We start from the raw sequence: 20,145 nt of genomic DNA, 5'->3' as shown, positions 1-20,145 counted from the left end.
ATAAAATCAGAATAACAATCTCATAGGTATATATTTCAATAGACATATAATGTTTAACTCTTCACTATTTGCCCAAAGTCAGATTCCTTACTATGCCCATCACTTCTATATCATTTACTTTTCTCTATTAGTATCACTGGGGGTTCATAAGGATTTCTGCTACACGTGGATACATACACTTTCTTTGTAATTAAATATGTTGTCCCCATAACTCATCCGATAATGGACACCACAACTAAAAACCATCTTAATACCCCGTCTGGTATGAGCTGAATCTATAAACTCCCAACCCCATCCGGTATGGGACTTCCCAGCCCCGTACGGCTGAGGGTGACATCCACAGTAGGGTTTACCCTATATACCAAGTCCGTACACTATTTTCTACGACACTTGGTAAGCCCTCCTATTCCACGACATTTGTTTACGCATGCATATTTTTCCATGCAAACCCATACTTCAAAAATACGAGGAGACAAAATTCATGCTTAGAAATTGGTAAAGAAATAATCCATTAAATAAAAGTGAATTAAAATATCACCGGAGGATAAAAGCATCGCAGTCGCAATAATCCTGAACAATAAAATGAAACACTAACTCAAGGCGGGATTTTTAACAAGCAGAAAGTGAAAATGAAGCATAAATAAAATCAATTAAAATCAAATAAAAATAGGGGCAAAATGGCATATAGGCAACACAATAGACTAGAGACAAACATGGACAAATCGATTACTGATTCTATCGGCAACATTTATTTAATTAATCAAGGAATCACCAAACTGTTTATAACGTTTATTATTAATTTAGCTTTAATTTAACTGTAATAGGAAAAAAGAGTGAGAAATTCTTACACTAGGTCGGTGTCCAAGATACTATCTTTTTCACTACGATTTTTGATAGTTCTTGATTCTTGGATTTCTTGGATTTTTTTGGTAAGATTGAAACATAAGTCAAGACGACATGAAAATACACAAGGAATGGCAAAAAAGGCAAAAAAATCTCACCGGGGGTCGGGTTGGGGTTCTGGTGCGACAGAGTCTCCGAGCTCCGCCGCCTGCTCCTCCTTCTCTGGTGCTTCTCCCTCTCTGCTGAATCGATTCTAGCCGATTCTTGGTGAAAATTTATTTAAATCGTGGTTAGTAGGGTGTTCTACGGAGGAAATAGGAAAATTTCGACCTTACCGGGCGATTTTCCTATATTAGAGTTAGTTTAAACGACCTAGCGCAAGTAAATAGGGAGAACAGGAAAAAAAAATCACGTTCACCGGTGCATTTTAAGTCTTTGGCACGGTGGCGTCGACGTCCCTCCGGTGGCTGAGCTTCTCCTCCGACTGCCCTTCTTCTTCTTCTCCTATTAGGGTATCGGATAGGGTTTGGGAGTTGACTGAAGAGAGGTTTAAATACCTCTCTTCGATCGATTTGAGCTGTTCAACCTAGGAGATGTTGAGCCACGCGGGCCGTCTGATCGCACCTGTTTAGGGAATCCATCTAGACCGTTCGATCTGGGGAACGTGAAGGCACGTGGGTCGTCCGATCGAGCCTTTTTAAGAAATCGATTTGGCCCGTTCACGCGCGCATGAGTGGTCTTAAGTCGTCCGATCGACCTGACATGCAAATTGCCAGCATGGGCTTCCCGCGTGGAGCCTATGTCGACGCAGAACATCCCGATTCACTGTGCTGCTGACGTAGCCGTTCTACGTAGCCTGTTTCCTTTAATTTACAAAGTGACCCCGATTTTTTTTGTTTTCTTTCAAACACGCCCCCTTTTATTTTACAGAGTGACTTTAATTTCTGAAATTTGTTTAAAAAAAGTCCAAAATGCATATATTCTCTTTAGTAATTATTGTTTTGCACATTTTTAATAAAAAAATCAACTATTATTATTATTTACAAAATTTTAAATTTTACTATAACAAGAGTAATTATCCCGAACTCGGAATATTACACTATATATATATATCAATAAGAAGCTTGTAATCAGAAAATCTTATATAGAAAATAACTTAAGATTAAGTTCTTTCCTTCACGTTTACATACATAACATGTCATATTGAAAGTCATCATTATAAAAAAAAGAAAGAAAAGAATGGAAAAACCTAGCTACGAGTATAATTATTGGAGTGTACTATAATGTCTCAACTTTCTATGTGTGTTCTTAATATATTACGTGATTATTTTTTATTTTAGATTTATACATTAAATTTTAAAAATTTTTAATTGGCAGCAAAGCCTAGTTATATAAGTCTACAATGTCATAAATATATTGATTTTTATTTGAATACGAACAAATTTCTTATTCTAGTGAAGTATTAGTTAATAAATAAACAAATAAATTTTCATGATTCTCTTCCCAAAACCATAAGAGAAATCAAAGCATAAATAAATATTTATTTTTGTTTTGTTGCAAAAAAATCGCTTTTTTTTTTTATTTATGGAAAACTGAAACTCCAGAAAAAAATTTAAGATAAAAGCTTAAAATGTTTTGAATATATTAATTTCGAATAATTGATTAAAAATATTGGATTAAGGTTAATATATAGTTAAGATTTTTATCTGATTAATCTGAAAATAAAACTTTTAATTGCACCCACAAATTTATTCTTCTGTTTTCTGGTTCTGTCTGTATCTTTTGGTAATTTAATTCGCTTATTTAGTTTCTTATTTATGTACCCACAATAAATTGCCTTGTCATTATATAATTGCCCAAGTATTCTGTTAATATTTCAAAAATATCCTTATAACTTTCAGGCACATAAGGTTGGATTTTGGTGATTGGCCTGAATATATTATAATTGATTAATAAAAATTAATAAGGTTGGATTTTTTATTTAATTTTAAATTAGTAAAAATATATAGAATTAATTATGTATGTTACAAAAAAAAAAAAAAATCTATAACTGAAAATTTTGAATTACCAACATTTGATGTTATGACTATTAAATGTGTTGACTTTATTTTTAATTTTTTTTTAGAAATTGAAGTTTTAATTTATTGATTATTCATGTGAAATATAATTGAAACTGAAGATAATTAGCAAATCGTTGCCATCAAAGAGATCTATTCATGATTAGTTTACAAAATTTTCTCATGTTAGATGGGGGATTGTCTCTAAATTTTTCATTCAATGATCTACCTAATTTGGATATGTTTTAACTGAATAAAAATATGATGATTTAGATGGATAATTTAAACCCAAATGAGATTTTTCCTTTCAAAATTGGTCCATTTTTATACAGTTATTTTATAAAAAAAAAAGAGGTTTCTATTTGAATGTTATATTTTTACCTAAAAAGGGTTGATAATAATGCAACTAAAGGTTTTATTACCTCATTATAATATGTAGCTTATTTGCACCATCTTATCTTGACAACTCTTTGAGAAGATAAAATTTCGGACTCACAAATAAATATTTTATTGAAAATCTATTCATAAACACTTCGACAATAGTTAGTGTACGACTGTTACTACTAAAAAAATTTTTGTTATTGTAAAGAAACGATTTCGTGTACTTAACAAAATCGGGAGAGGTGACCAGTTAACTGAGCTAACAATCATATAACATTGTGGGGGAGACTAGAGAGGCTTTATCCTTAAGATGGTCAACCTTCAAACCCTACTTAAAAACAATGACTTTTTTTTTCCCTGACAAATTTATTGTTCAACGTGCCTTTAACTCTTTACCTTCCAAGTTCAACCATATAAAAACCAACTATGGTGTTGTAACCTAGACTTGGGATGTGAATGAGTTAATCTCTCAATATGTTGCTAAATAAAAAAAAAATAAAAAAAAAAAGAGCGAGATTGAATTGTTTGTCTCCCAATCCAAACCAAAAGTTAATAGAGAATGTGGGAACTTTAAAAAGCACAATTCCAATAATTACTTAAAATATCCTAAAAGGCAAGGTAATGACCAAATACTAATTTTGGGGTTCCTATAGCTGCTATTAAGAAAGTTTCTAAGTATTTCTCCTGCAAGAAGAGCGGTTAAAGGAAGTGTGAAATTAACAAGCTTAGGTCAAGACTAGAGAAAAAATAAAACTAAAGATAATCCCCTTGCTCTCATTTATTATGAATCTAATTTTGTTAATATGTAACTTAATTCATGGTGGCTCGATAGTAGTGCAAGTGTTTTATATTGCTATTACCTTGTGGGAGTTCAAAAGTGACTTAGAATACAGGCTTAAAGTGAGAAATGATGTTGAATAGATACCAAACTCATAGGAATTGTTACACTAAAAGTATATATTGGCTTTAAATTGATGTTGGAAAATATTTTTATGCATAGTCATAATGTCCGTACCTGGTTCGAAATGCCGTTTTGGGGATATCTTCTGTTCTTATTTTCACTTGATGGTAACCTGATCGCAGGTCTATTTTGGAGAAGACCTGCGCACCCTGCAGCTGATCGAAGAGGTCATCAATTCTAGGAATGTGATATTTATTCTTGATTGTGACCTTTTTCAATCCTCTGTAATCAATTCACAGTCTCAACATTCCATCTCCCTTTCTGGAAAACGTGACTCCGACACCCCAAGGAGACACATTGTGTCTAATAAAACCACTGTATTACAATTTAGTGATCTGTTTCCTCAGCTTTTCCATCTCAACGCGGCTCATGCTGTAAGGAGCAATCGAAATGGGCTGGGTGCCTGGTTGTAAGTCTATAATGAACTCAACTTCCCTATCCACTGGCAGTTCGGGCAGTTCGTCCGGAAACACATCTGAAAAGTCTCGGACTACCGGAATCTCTTGGATACAAATTTTCTTCTTGGGCTTGCTTAGTTAGAGAAAATAGCAAGGTTAAAGTACTTGAAAATTAAGAAAACTTGCCATCAATGAATAAGTATCAAATTATTTTATTAATTTGTAAATAGCTCCTCATTAGGAGGATTAAATACAACCTTCTTGTTAAAGTAATCTATGGTGGCGTGATATGCCGCTAGCCAATCCATCCCTAAAATTATATCAAAATCCCCCGTGTCTAACCCTATTAGGTCTACACTCAGTTTCCTATTTGCTATCTCCACGGTACAAGCCCTATAGATAACTTTCCCTAATAGTGTTTCACCCCCAGCAGTAGACACAAACAACATTGAATCAAGTTTATCAAGTGATACATTAAGTTTGGATGCAAAAACATGTGAAACAAATGAATGCGATGCACCAGTGTCAAATAAAACATGAGTAATATGATCACATATAGTGTATATACCATGTACTACGTCCGGGTCGGCATCAGCATCCTGCTGTGTGAGGTTCTAAACCCTGCCCTGAAAAGGAGGTCTTCCTTGGTTCTGGTTCCTCGGCCACTCTCTCGCATAGTGCTGGGCACTACCACATATGCGACAGGTGTTGTTGAGGCGATAGCATGATCGGTCCCCATGATCTCTGCCGCAGTGCTGACAGATCTTGCCACGTGCTGCCATTGGAGCCTAAGGGGGGGCTTGGATCGCTGGTCTGGGCCTCTTATTTCGTTGGACAAGCGCAGTAGGTACTGGTCTGCGGGGTGGAGCTGAGGGTCTGTGACTCCCTGCTGACTGAGAAAGGGTGTTGAAACTCCTCTCCACGATCTGCACCTTTGCTAGAACGGCTGAATATGTCTTGAGCTCTAGTACTAATAGGTGTCGCTTGATCTCTAGGCGGAGGCCCCACTAGAACCTCCTGGCCTTTCTGTCCTCATCCATCAATGTCTCAGGGGAGTATCAGCCCAGCTCTAGGAACTTACAAGCATATTCTGATACCGTCATGTTTCCCTGGACCAACTGAACAAACTCCGTCTCCTTTAAATGTCGGATGTGCTCGGGGATGTACTCTGCATGAAAGGCTGCTAAGAACTGCTCCCAAGTGACTGTCGTAGTTTCTTGGATATCCATCTAAAAAAAGGCTATCGTGTCTATGATCTTCAAACTCAAAGAATCTCAGTCTCTAGAGATGTCACTTTTGTTGAGAATGTTTTTCCTCATGCGTCCATGTCCTTGAGTACTGAATGTCTCGTGCTTCCTTTCACTGATGATTTTATGACAGAATTTGACAACAACCTAATCGGGTCTTATAGATAGTAGGGTGATACAGTGCATGTCGCCTCTAGTGCACTAATTAATTTTGGTAATCCTTCTTTACTTTCTCTTATTTATGACTCTATTGCTAACCAAAATGTTGAACCAATATATGCAGAAACTGATCCTATTAGAGACATAGAGTTTGTTCATAATGATACCGTAAATCTACAGCCAACCAAGAAGTTTACTAGGTCTGTAAAACAACTAGCTCAATTTCAAGATTACCATATATATGGTTTAAAGCCCCAGGTCAACTCCATTTCATCAACACCCCATTGTATTTCCCATGTACTATCATGTAACGTCCTGTGATCTAACTAAAGTCATGAGTCTTTGATTGTACTAAATCATTTAATATACAATAGTTCATCTTGAAAAATGAAGAATTTAAGCGAGTTCTATTCTAAATTTTATTACAATTATTTATATCACTCCATCTTAATATCTATATTCTCGTAGCTAAATAAATTTTTCGAGTTTGGAAACATAATCTCAATACCCTTTATGGACTATGTGGTCTCCACGCATCAGGAGTCTGGTCACTACTTCAACTGATTTGGATCTTATTGTAAAATATCATGCTTTGAAAAAATGCAATAAGGTAAGCTACACGTGCTCAGTAATAATCATTTAACAAGTTAACCTATAAACTATAATTAATACAAGTGGGTCTTCATGCACTCTACCCCTAAGAGCATCTAAATTACTATGTTCTTTAATCTCTTAAAAGTTTAGGTGCCTTCTTCGTAAATATCCAAATGTATTAATGTTATCTCTCTTATTTTCACTATTATTGTTCATTTACCCTTATCTCACGTAACAATTAAATTTTTCATTGAGATATCAAGTAATCTATAATTATTAAGAGTTTTAAATTTTTAATTACTATACTCACACTATAATTATTCTCACTTCTCTTCTAATGAACGCAACAATCTCGGTGTTAAGAAACTGCAAATGTAGATATTTATTTAATGTACCATTTATTTCTTATATCACAAATGGACATCAAAGTCTCATTGTACGATGCCATTTGCATCATTATCAAGATGAAATATTCAATGTTACCACTAACACGTGGACACAAATCACCAATAAATGCCAATGAAAACCATACGATACTACCAACAGACTGGCTCACACTCGACCGTAATAGCCACACACCCACACTCACCCCTCAACGGCCATTTCAAGACCACACATATTGTTCTGCCATCCTGGCACTCACCGGCCACCTTAAGGCCACACACATACTGTTCCGCCACCCTGACACTCACCGACCACCTCAAGGCCACAAACACACTGTTCTGCCATCCTTGGCACTCACCGGCCACCTCAAGGCCACACACACACTATTTCACCATCCTTGGCACCCACTGACCATTACACGACCACACACTCACCCCACTTCGCCACTCTTGGGAACCGACCCCTCACCCTATTAATATGCCATTTATTTATTTAGGCCCATTGCTTTTATTGTTTTTCTTTGTTTTAATTTCATTATTGTTTATGTTCATGAGCCATAACATTATTACTATTATTGTTTCATTTTATATGTACATATATTTATCTCCGCGATCCTATTTCTTATGTATCTATATATATTTTTCATTTAAAATCATCCCTTTTTATTTATTTTGAATTATTTGGGTCATCAACTCACTGTTCCTATTATAAGCCTATTTCCTTTTATTTTTATCGTACTTCAATTTTTGACACAACTCGTTATTCCGTTATTACCCTAGTCCGTTTATCATATTATTCTTAAATTTTATCATCGATCTAGGCCCACATATAGATCCATTTTCTTAATTATCACTTGGTTTACTCTAATTAATGTTCACTATTTTTTTTAAAGAGTTTTTATTTTAGCTTCACAAAGCGAATTAGGTTTATTCGTTTGGACTTTTCGAAATAAGTCCATTTTAAGACTTCGGGGTTAAATTATTAGGACCAACTCTCTTTATTTATTGGGCTTGGCCCACTCATTTTTTTAAGGGATCCTAGACTTCCTGCTAGGTCATGATTACTTCCCCATATTTGGCTCATTTGTGATTTGGCGTAAGCCCACTATCAAGCCCAATCTCAACTCACTAGGAGCCCAAAACTAAACTCAGAGCCTGACCTACTTTGAGTCTTCTACTTTGCCGCTCTTATTGGCTCTCAAAATCGTCACCAATAACTCCCGACTCTTTCTACTCGCATAAGATCCCAATGGAATCAAAACTTATATACATTCCAATAACAATAATTATAAATCCCCTATCTTTTATAGCTTTCAATTTTATCAAATTAAAACATGGTTTAGATTGCACTAATTCACAATCTAGGTTAGCAGGTTAGATGAATCTTACCCTTCTTAAGTCTCTGGTAGTTGAGCTTTGATTGTAGCGATGATTTTCTATTAGTCTTTGAGCTGCACTTACACACACACATAATAACACTATGTTGCCGTGAAACCCTATCTAAAAAGAATAGACATGTTTCAAGTTCTGGCATGGGCAAGAGAAAAAAGAATACTCACCTCTTATTGCGTTTGCAAGAGTCAGAGGAGTTTGTCTTCATCCTTCCCCCGCTCTCCTATACCTCGCATATCGAGCCTCCCTTTCGTCTCCCTTATTTCGCCGCTCTCTTTCTCTCTTTATCTTTATCTTTTTTTTTTCTCTCTCTCTCTCTCTCTCTCTCTCTTCTTCTTTGGTTAAATAGAGGCTAGAGATTATTTGAAGGTTAAAAAAGAGCTTATATATGGGGTCTGATTTTTGGGTTGTTACATGTCATATGACAAAATAACCCAAAAATATAAACAATTTGTCTCATTTATCTATAATGATATTGAGTCTAAGACCTACAATCAAAAAATCCAATTTTCCCATTAGAAAGAGGCAATGCTTGCTGAATTGAAAGCACTTTGAGAGAACCAAACTTGGGTCTTGGTTACCCTACCATCTGATAAAAGGCCCATCAGTTGTAGATGGGTTTATAAAATAAAGAAAAAGGTTTATGAGTCTACTGAGTAATATAAAGCTAGATTAGTGGCTAAAGGATATACACAACTATCTGGTATCGATTATTTGGACACCTTCTCTCCTGTTGCAAAGTTGACTACCATCAGAACTATTTTAGCAGTGGCTGCAACTGAAGGCTGGTTTTTGCACCAACTGGATAAAAATAATGCTTTTTTACATGGTGATCTACATGAGGAGGTATATATGACTCCTCCACCTGGTTTTCAAGTTTCTCATAAAAACTAAGTATGTAAACTGAAGAAAATTTTGTATGGTTAAAAACAAGTCAGCTGAAATTGGCACTTTAAGTTTATAGATGCATTAAAAAGCCAAGGCTTTTTGTAGGCTCATGTGAACACATCTTTATTTCTTAAATACATTGATTCTTCATTCATTCCCTTGGTCATATGTGTAGATGATGTGATTTTAGCAAGTAATGATTTTTATCAAATTTAATCATTGAAGACATATTTACATGATCAATTTAGAATTAAAGATCTTGGTGAATTGAGATTTTTCTTGGGCCTGGAGGTTGCTAGATCACATACAGGTATTAATATTTGCGAGAGGAAATACACTCCGGATCTGTTGACAAACATTGGTTTTATTAGTTATAAGCCAAACTCCACTCCTATGTCTTCATCTCTTAAACTTTCTTGGTAGGATGGGTCACCTACAGTTGATGTCACTAAATATCACCAACTTATAGGGAAGTTGTTGTATCTTACAAATACTCATCCTAATATTTGTTATGTTGTGCAGTAGCTTTCTCAATTTTTAGATACGCCTACTCAAGTATATCTGCAAGCCGCTCACCGAGTCTTAAGGTATCTCAAAGGTACACCTATATAAGGGCTATTTTATCCTAGTAAGAATTCTTTACATTTCAAGGCTTTTAGTGATTCCGACTGGGCATCTTGCATTGAAGCTCGATGATCTATCACTGGTTTTTGCATTTTTCTTGGAGAGGCAATGGTTTCTTGGAGAACAAAAAAGCATAATATTGTCTTTAGATCTTCTTTCGAAGTAGAGTATAGGGCTTTGGCTGCAGTCACATGTGAGTTACAGTGGCTGAAGTACTTGTTTAGTGATCTATATCTACCTTTTTATATAGCAGCTTTATATTGTGATCACTTGTCAGTTATAAATATTGTTGAAAATTCGATCTTCCATGAGAGAAAGCATATAGAGATCGATTACCATGTTGTTCGGAGAAAACTTTCAGAAGGTCTTATTCATCTACTCTCAGTTCCCTCCTTCCACTAACAGGCAGACTGTTTCACTAAGGCTTTAGCTGTCTCACCATTTCAAAATGCTATATTCAATATGGGTATACAAAACCTGTATACTCCACCTTGAGGGGGGCTATTAGAGTACTTAACAAGTTTTATTAGGATCATAATTAATGTATTTTGTTGGGTTTAGTTTATAAATATTATAACTATAGGGTTTACTTTATAATAACAAAAAGTTCAATTTTCTCTCTCTATATAAATACCAAGTTCTCCAATTAATAAGGGATAAGAGAGTTCATTTTATAAATATCTTCAGCATCAATTCTCTCTCATTCTCGAACTATACTTCCAAATTTCTTACAATTTCATGTTCCTCTGAATCTTGTTGTTCTTCTATTTTATGAGTTTTAACAAGAATATAGAGAGTTTTAGACTTTGAGTATTTATATAGAAGGTGCAATTAAATTGATTACAATCAATTAACATTTAACTATAATTAATTTTATTAATGATTATTGATTGGACCATCGCCTTTGACTTTTCTGTTGAGTTGGTTGAATTGGTTTCTTCTATCAGTCATTGATTCACACTCGAAATAGTACCTAAATGTGTCTTTTTGGGGAGAGAGAATACCTCGGGGTTAGTTCAAAAAATATAGAGAGTTTTGGGTTTTGGGTATTTATATAGAAGGTGTAATTAAATTGATTACAATCAATTAAAATTTAACTACAATTAATTCTATTAATGATTGTTGACTGGACTACCGACTTTGACTTTTCTGTTGAGTTGGTTGAATTTGTTTCTTCTATCAGCCCCCCTCAAGCTGGAGTACACAAGTTTTGTATACCCAACTTGGAGATGACAGATTGGAATGCTGGAGAAGGAAGGGGTTTCATGATGCAATCTGCTAATTGATGAGCAGACAAAACTGGTAGTAAATGAATAAAGCCTTCAACTATTTTCTAGTGGATTAAGTGGCAATCCATATATATGTTTTGTACATTCATGGAACACCGGGTTTCAGCAAGTTTAATGGCTGAAATGTTAATAAAGAGATGTTGTTTGTTGTTGAATTTGTAGATATGTTAATAAGTATTGCAGCCATTGTATCTCATATGTTACAGCTGCCATAGCTCGATATTCTGCTTTGGATGATGATCTTGAAATGGTTTGCTGCTTTTTGGTTTTCCATGAAACAAGGCCATCACTTAAGAAAACACAAAAACCTATTAGCAACTTTCTAGAATCAATGCATGAGACCCAGTCAGAATCACTAAAAGTTTTTATGTGTAAAGTATTTTGATAAGGGTAAAACATCCCTTGTCTGGGTGTGCCTTTGAGGTAGCATAAAACCGTATGGGTTGCTTGCATGTGTGTAATTGTTAGACAGTCCAAAAATTGAGATAATTATTGCACTGCAAAAGCAATATCTGGTGTAGTGTTAGTGAGGTATATGAGTTTACCTATAAGTCTTCTGTATGTTGTACTATCAACTGTTGTTGAGCCATTAGTCTGAGATAATTTTGTTGATGTAACCATCAGTTGACATTTGACATTGTGTGCGGATGCATAACACAGACAACCGACGCTTTTAGGTGAGAAAATTTAGGAATGGTGTTGAATAGGATTTCTAAAGGGGTTTTATTGTTGATGACATGTGAGGGTAATCTGTTAATGAGGTAGACTGCATGTAGTACACAGTCTACCCATAATTTTATTGGTAAGCAAGCTTGGAACTTCAAAGATCTTGCTACATTTAGAATGTGCTAATGCTTTCTGTCAATCACACCATTTTATTGTGGTGTATAGGGACAGAAAACTTGATGAATAATCCATTTTTTTGCATAAAAATTTAGTATGTTGAACTCCATTCAATTATCAATTCTGATGCATTTTATCATTTTGTTGAACTGAGTTTTTACAAATGAGAAATAATTAGTAATAATCTTGCATAGCTTTACCTTTAATTTCGTGGAAAATATTCAGATATACCGACTCCTGTTATCAATAATGGTTAAAAATAGCGGTGTCCATATAGGAAGCAATAGAAAATGGGCCCCAAATGTCAAGGTGTATCAAGTCAAAAATATTTTCAGAAACAAAATTGCTTATTAGAAATGATAGACATTTTTATCTTGTATAATGGCATGTATCGCATGACAATGAAGAGTAAGGAACAATGGAATTATCAAGTTTTTTCAACATTTGTAATCTGGACAAAGAGGGATGGTCAAACCAAAAATGTCAAATGGTTTGGTTATCAACAGTTTCACAATGAGTCATAGGACTATGTTTAACAATTGAACTAACAGTTGGAGTAAAAATATCCTTTGAAATTTGGAGACGATATAGCCCATGTATTTGCTTAGTTGAACCGATCATCTTCAAACTCTGAATTTCCTAAATCAAGCAACAATTTTTTTTTGAACATTAAAGAATATGCAGAATTACACAACAAACGACTAACAGAGGTAAGGTTTATTGAAAATTGCGAAACATAAAGGGCATCATGAAGTATAATGTTTGGTGTGAGGTGTACATTACCAATATGAGTAACATGCACTGTTTGAGAGTTAGGTAATTTTATGGACAGATTACTGATAGATCTATAAGAATCAAATAACTCAATGGAACTTACTATATGGTCTGTTGCCCCTGAATCAATAATTCAATCATTCACTTTATTGTTATGTATATTGGAAGAAGGTGAATAGATGTTACCTTATTCTAATGAAGGCTGGAAATTTGTTGAGGCTGTTAATTCTCAGCTAATGAGTTGTCTTGTGTGTTGGTGCATTGGGCTAGATGATGGAAAAAATCTTGTTGTACTGGTCCATGGTGAATGAACGATGAATAGCTTCTGATACATTGCACTGGTTTTCAAATTCAACATGGAAATCTCCACCATTACTGCTTCTATCCATTTTGAGATCAAGTGTAATTGTGCTTAACTGATTTGCACTTGGGTTGTTTTTGTACTTGGGTTTATAGCCAAGTGGGTATCCATATATTTTGTAGCACCTATCCACAGTGTGCCCAAGTAGTCCACAATATGTGCAACATGCATGTTTGTTATTTCCACTCATATTTTTATTTCAAGTATTCTTTTTCACACTATTAAAGGTATTGAATATCCTTTCTCCCTTGGGTGTTTGTGTGATAGCACCTTTATTTGTGTATAGTATATTTGGTTCATATTGTTGAACTCTTACACGTATGGTTCTCTCATGCTGGATTACTAAGCCAAACACATTATTGATGTCTGGCAGGGGATCTTGCATCAGAATTTGTGATTTTGCTATATTAAAATTTTCATTTAGACCTTTCAAGAACCTAATAGTATGATCTTGTTCTACGTAATTACGGATAGTAGGAAGAGCATCACAGATACACAGTGGTTGGCACTTACAAGTTAGCATAAGCCTCAAGTTCATCATTTTATCCCAAAAAAATCCTTATTCTAGCTCTTTTATCTTTATCCATCATTTTTTTCGTTTGACTCTAAATTATGTTCTTAACTTTATTATATATTTTTAAATACATATAAAAATTAAATTAAATATATCAAACATAAAAAATTAATTCTGAAATATTTTTAAGCTATCACATAATCTAACAATTTGGCACATAACTATGTATATATATAAATCCACAAAAATACCAGGGAACTCTTAGGCAAGAAATTCTCAAATGGTATATTATTCTCATTCAATTTTTAAAATTTTCATTTGTTAAATTTTTTTGTTATTTTTATTCATATAGTGTGATGTCATTTTCTATCAATCAAGAAAGGGTCGCACACAGTTTTTTTGCAAGTGGTAGTCTTCCACCAAAAATGTTGTTTCCCAAATTTTGGCCACATACACACTCTTGACCCTCCTAAGATAAGTAGTGAGTTCGGATAATTATTAATTCAATCATAACAACAATAATAATTGATCAACATTTTTCTTTATTTAAATTTTAAATTACATTGTGCGAGGCCCTTTTCACCACACTTACATTACCATTTCATAAATAACATAACATTTTCCTCTTTTAATAATTTGGGTTAAGATTTTGAATGAGACTTTAATGATTTAATTCACTTAAAATTTTATTTAAATTTTAACCAGCACATTACCAAATCTATTTTCAAAAACAGCCCCTAAAAATGATATAATTATCCCACAAATTAAACACGATGCTACTTTATTCCTCAAAATTTTAAGCAAAAATTTACACTTACTATTTTGGCTTCGTTTCTCAAATTTTATAAGGATTTTGGTATGGAATTTAATACTTACAGAATTAATAACTAATAAAAAATGGTTTAAACATCTTATTTCTAAAACAATTTCTCTTACATAAATTTTTTAGGTCTTAAAATTTTGTTTATCGGAAAAGAATTTTCTTCCATATATTTTTTTGTAAAAGTTTCAAAGTTAATAATACTATAAAATTTTTACTTAAACCGACCATAATCACTCTTATTTATCAAAAATTATATTTCTCTATACATATTTTAAATTTGATTAAAAGACTGTTTAAAATTTTTTAACCTAAATAAATAGTACACATTGTTCCATATTCAACTAACAACCTGAAAATCTTCTAAAGATTTTTTGACATTTCAAAATCACTTCTAGAATTTATGATTTTAAGCAAGCAATAAGTGTCTAGATCTTTTTCTAATTTATTTGGTTGAAACTTAACCTAAACACTCACATATTCATACCTAACATATATATATTAGAATAGTAGATCGAGGGTATTATAATGTAAATGCTTACAAGTACAAGGTTACTTTTTTAATCTCTTCAGTAAAAAGAAATAATTCATTTTTTCAGAATTCCCAATGTCGACTTTCTTTCTCACTTGTGAACTTCTCATGGCCGATTTTTATTTCTGCTCAATTTTCTGCTAAATTTCTGTAAGACCTGTTTATTTTTCTTGCTTTAGATTCTTCACAGAATCAAATATGGTATAAGAGCATTCTGATTTATTTGGTATCATCAGTTCATTCATTTTCAAGAATCCCTAGACTCGCGGTGAATCGTTCTAGTGGTGGATCTCTAGCTGTTTTGTTAATCAGAAAATCATGGACACTCCAGTTATTCCTGGTGCAGTGAAGACATATGAGGTACTTACAAATCCCTACTACCTGCATCCAAGTGAAAGTCCGACATTTCTGCTCACATCGACCGTTCTAACAGGTAATAATTAACAGGTAATAAATTGCAATTTATGGACAGAAGTATTCCTGTTACATCGAAGGATGATCCTTCCTACCGTGCTTGGCAGCGTTGTAATACAATTGTGGTTTCATGGATAATCTGATCACTGTCTCCCTCAATTATTCAGAGTGTAATCTTTATTGATTACGCCATAGACCTTTGGAAGGACGTAGAGGATAGGTTTGCTCAAGGCGACAGCGTCCGATCTAGTGATCTACAGGATGAAATTTCTTCATTGAAACAAAATACACAATCTGTAACTGAATATTTTACTTAGATTAAGATGCTTTGGGATGAATTAGCTAATCTGCGGCTTGAACTTAAATGTCAGTGCAATATACAGTGTGCATGTGGAGTAGGTGATATGTATAAAATATATCTAGAGGAGGATAAGATTATAAAGTTCCTCAAAGGACTTAATGAATCCTAAAATGTGGTTAGGTCACAAGTCCTCATGACGGAGCCTTTACCATCACTGAACAAGGTAAATGCACAAGTGATACAACATGAGAGAACACTTAACATTGGACACTCTGGATCTTCATATGAGACCAATCTGTTTTATGTGAATGCTAACCAACAGAATAAGAATAATAATTGGCAGAATAGGAGAATTACTGGAGGACTGAATAACAGCAGCAAAAGGCCAACTTGTACACACTGTGGTCTCATTGGTCACACTGTTGATAAGTGTTACAAGAAGCATGGTTGTCCTCCAGGCTATAAGCCTTGAACAAGAAACATACCGCATGTAAATCAAATCGGCACTTAACCGGTTGAGAATGATCTTGAGACGAGGAACTCCCAATAAAATTTCCACTTTTCAAGCAATGTCTCTAAGGGAGTGTCTTCTCTTTCCACTAAAGACCAAATCAAACACTCCTGGAACAATATTAGAAACTTCTGTCCCTGTTTCAGCATACTACCTCTACATCTTCATCTGTAGCAATCAAACCTGTCATGCCACGAGTGAACACCCTTACTGCCAACTTTTAATCTGCACAATTAGAAGGTATTAATTCCTCTCTACCTTTTCATATTGCACCTAATGAATTGATTATTGACTCTTGCTACAGACCATGTGGTTATTTCACTTGAGATGTTTAATCTGTGTAGAGTAGTTACAAACATGTATGTCAAGTTACCCAATTCACAATGAGTCCCGGTTACACATATTGGTGATGTTCATTTCTCACATAAACTGGTTCTTTGTAATGCCTTATACACACCTCATTTCACCTTGAATTTAATATCTGTGAGTAAACTGTTAAAGGATTTACCTTGTTTTTTAACCTTTCATAATACCTTTTGTGCTAGTCAAGATATTCACACCATAAGAAGATTGGTTTAGCTAAGGAGAGGCAAAGATTGTAATATCTTGAGGCTGAAAGGCTACTTACTGTTAATGTTGTTCAGTCAAATCGTGAGTCTTGTTCTATTTTTTCTCATTGTAATTGCACTGTTAATAACCACAATTTATGGCACTTCCGTCTTGGTCATCCTTCTGCGCCAAGATTGCATGTTATACATCAAAAAGATAATTCTGTTCTTCCTTGTAATTACTTCAATTGTGATGTTTGTCATCTCTCAAAACAAAAACGATTGTCATTCCCTATTAGTACTTCAGTAAGTAAAGCTTTCTTTGATTTGATTCATATTGACATTTGGGGTCCCATATCTGTTATGGCAATTTATGGTCATTGTTATTTTCTTACTATTGTTGATGACAAGAGTCAGTTTACTTAGTTATATCCAATGATTGAAAAAGGAGAAGCAAGAAATTTGTTTTTTAATTTTTTTGCATATTGAAAACTCAACACAATGCAAAAGTAAAATGCATTCATATTGATAATGGGCCAGAGTTTAAAATATCTAAAATTTTTTCCACCAAAGGGGTGATATACCAATGCTTGTGTCCATATACACCACAAAAAAATGGTGTGGTGGAATGCAATCATCAACATATTATGAATGTGGCACGGTCCTTGATGTTTCAAGCTGGTTTACCCAAGCAGTTTTAGGCAGACTGTGTTGCACATGTTATTTATTTGATTAATCGACTGCCTTCTTTAGTCATCAACAATAGGACTCATTTTGAGCTGTTTTTTTTTCTACTCCTAAATACGAACATCTTAAAGTCTTTTGATGCTTGTGTTATGTGTCTAATCTCATGTCTGAAAAATCTAAACTTGATTACCGAGCAACCAAATGCCTTTTCTGGGTTATTCTTCTCACATTAAAGGGTTCAAAGTTTATGATTTTGTAACTCATAAAATATTTGTCTTTTGAGATGTTTAATTTGTTGAACATGTCTTTCAGTTTAATTTCCTTCTCATAATGACTCTAGTTCTTATGTTTTTCCTCATCCAAATGATTTGATGACAAATTAAAGTGAGCAGATTTCAGTTTCACAGCCTCAAGATACTGCAGTACCAAGCACTCCTGCTGAATCACTTCGTTTGGGTAATGTCTCTCACCCTTCCTTTAATGACATATCCCCTCTTTCTTTTACACAACATAATGATGATCCTATAATATACAGCCCATAGTCTTTCCATATTCCTGAACCTATTAGTCAGAATAATGTGCCTGTTAGGAAATCAACTAGGTCTACATGACATCCATCTCATTTAAGTGATTATTATCTTTATGTTTTGAAGTCTTATGTCAATTCTACATTCACACCACATTACATTTTCCAGTTTATATCCTATGACCATGTTGATCCCACGCAAAAATCTTTCATTTTTGCTATCTCACAAGACATAAACCTCAAACCTATCATCAAGTCATAAATTTCCCCTGTTGGAGAGAGATAATGGCTAATGAGATTAAAGCCTTAGAAGAGAATAAAACCTGGGAGTTGGTTGATCTGCCTCATGGAAAAACATCCATTGGCTGCAGATGGATCTAGAGAATAATATAAAGCCCGATTAGTGGCTAAAGGCAATTCCCAGCAGTCAGGAGTTCATTTTTTGGATACTTTCTCTCTAGTTGTAGAACTGACTACTATCCGTACACTATTCGCTGTATCTACTGTCAAAGGCTGGTATTTACACCAGTTGGACATTAATAATATATTTTTACATGGAGATTTAAAGAAAGAAGTTTATATGACTCTGCCCCTTGGCTTCAAAGCTAATGGTAATCAAGTATATAGACTTATCAAAAGCTTGTATGGTCTTAAGCAAGCAAGTAGGCAATGGCACTTTAATTTAATCGATGTTTTAAAGTGTCATAGATTCACTCAAGCTACTTCAAATTCTTCCTTATTTCTTAAATATTCAACATCTTCATTCATTGCACTTTTGATATATGTGGATGATGTTATGCTTGCAAGCGACAGCTTGAATGAGATTCAATCTGTCAAAGATTTTCTTCATGTTGAGTTCAAAATTAAAGACCTTGGTGAGTTGAAATTCTTTTTGGGCCTTGAGGTTCCTCCATCATTAGAATGAATTATATATCTCAAAGAAAATTTTTTATGGATTTACTAAATGATGCTGGATTTCTGGGTTGTAAGCCGGCTCATACACTAATGGTTTTTCCTACAAAGCTGATCAAGCAAGATGGTGCACCTCTTGAGGATGCTACTCCATGTCGGCTGATTTGTTGGTAAGCTTTTATACTTTACTAACACTTGTCCAGACATCAATTATGCTGTTCAATAGCTTTTACAATTTTTGGATGCTCCTACTACAATCCATTTACAAGCTGCAGATCGAGTTTTGAAGTATCTTAAAAGTAATCCTAGTCAAGAATTTTTTTATTTTGCTCAAAACTCTTTGCATTGTAAAGCTTTTAGTGATTCTGATTGGGCATCTTATGTTGACTCTCGCAAGTCCTTTACTGGATTTTGTGTTTTTCTTGGTGACTCCCTTATTTCTTGGAAAACTAAGAAACAACAAATTGTTTTTGGTCTTCTTTTGACGCTGAATACCGTGCTTTGACAATAGTAACTTGTGAGTTACAATGGTTATATTTTTTGCTTTGTGTGATCTGCATATTGATTCATCTACTGCAGCTGTGTATTGTGATAATTTGTCGGCTCTCAAAATTGCCAATAATCCTGTTTTTCATGAGCGAACTAGATATATAAAAATTGATTGTCATATTATTAGGCAGAAAATTTCAGATGGGCTTCTTCACTTGCTACCTATTTCTTCTTCAAGATAACTTGCAGATTGTTGTACCAACGCGCTTCGTCCTTTTAGGTTTCAACATGTTATTGTCAAACAGGGTATCCAGAATCTGCATACTCCATCTTTAGGGGGGCTATTAGAATATTACACCCATGGTATATAATGTAAATGCTTACAAGTACAGGATTTCTTTTGTAATTTTACTTTCCATGTATAAATACTTTCTCATCTCTTTAGTAAAAAGACAGAATTCATTTTTCCAAAATTTCCAGTGTCAACTTTCTTTCTTGCTTGTGAACTTCTCAATTACCGATTTTTTATTTCCGCTCAATTTTCTACTAAATTTCTGTCAGACCTGTTCATTTTTCTTGTTTTACATTATTCACAGAATCAAATAATATAAACATTTAAACATAAAATCACACCAAATAATCAATGAGAAATTAATACAAAAATTAAATCCTAATATGTCCAGATCTTTCAGCATTC

At 34.1% G+C, this 20,145-nt stretch overlaps 1 long non-coding RNA gene across 1 annotated transcript; it reads left to right on the top strand.

Moving 5' to 3' along the window:
* Positions 1-14,992: 14,992 nt before the first annotated feature.
* LOC110809429 (uncharacterized) lies at positions 14,993-19,921 on the top strand. Its single transcript, XR_002538823.2, has 2 exons — positions 14,993-16,526; positions 17,907-19,921. It is a non-coding gene; the product is annotated as an uncharacterized LOC110809429 (long non-coding RNA).
* Positions 19,922-20,145: the final 224 nt, after the last annotated feature.

The sequence above is a fragment of the Carica papaya genome, chromosome 4 (genome assembly GCF_054855325.1).
Source record: "Carica papaya isolate Zhongbai chromosome 4, ASM5485532v1, whole genome shotgun sequence".
Classification (NCBI taxonomy): domain Eukaryota; kingdom Viridiplantae; phylum Streptophyta; class Magnoliopsida; order Brassicales; family Caricaceae; genus Carica; species Carica papaya.
This window is presented reverse-complemented; position numbering and strand designations above follow the sequence as displayed.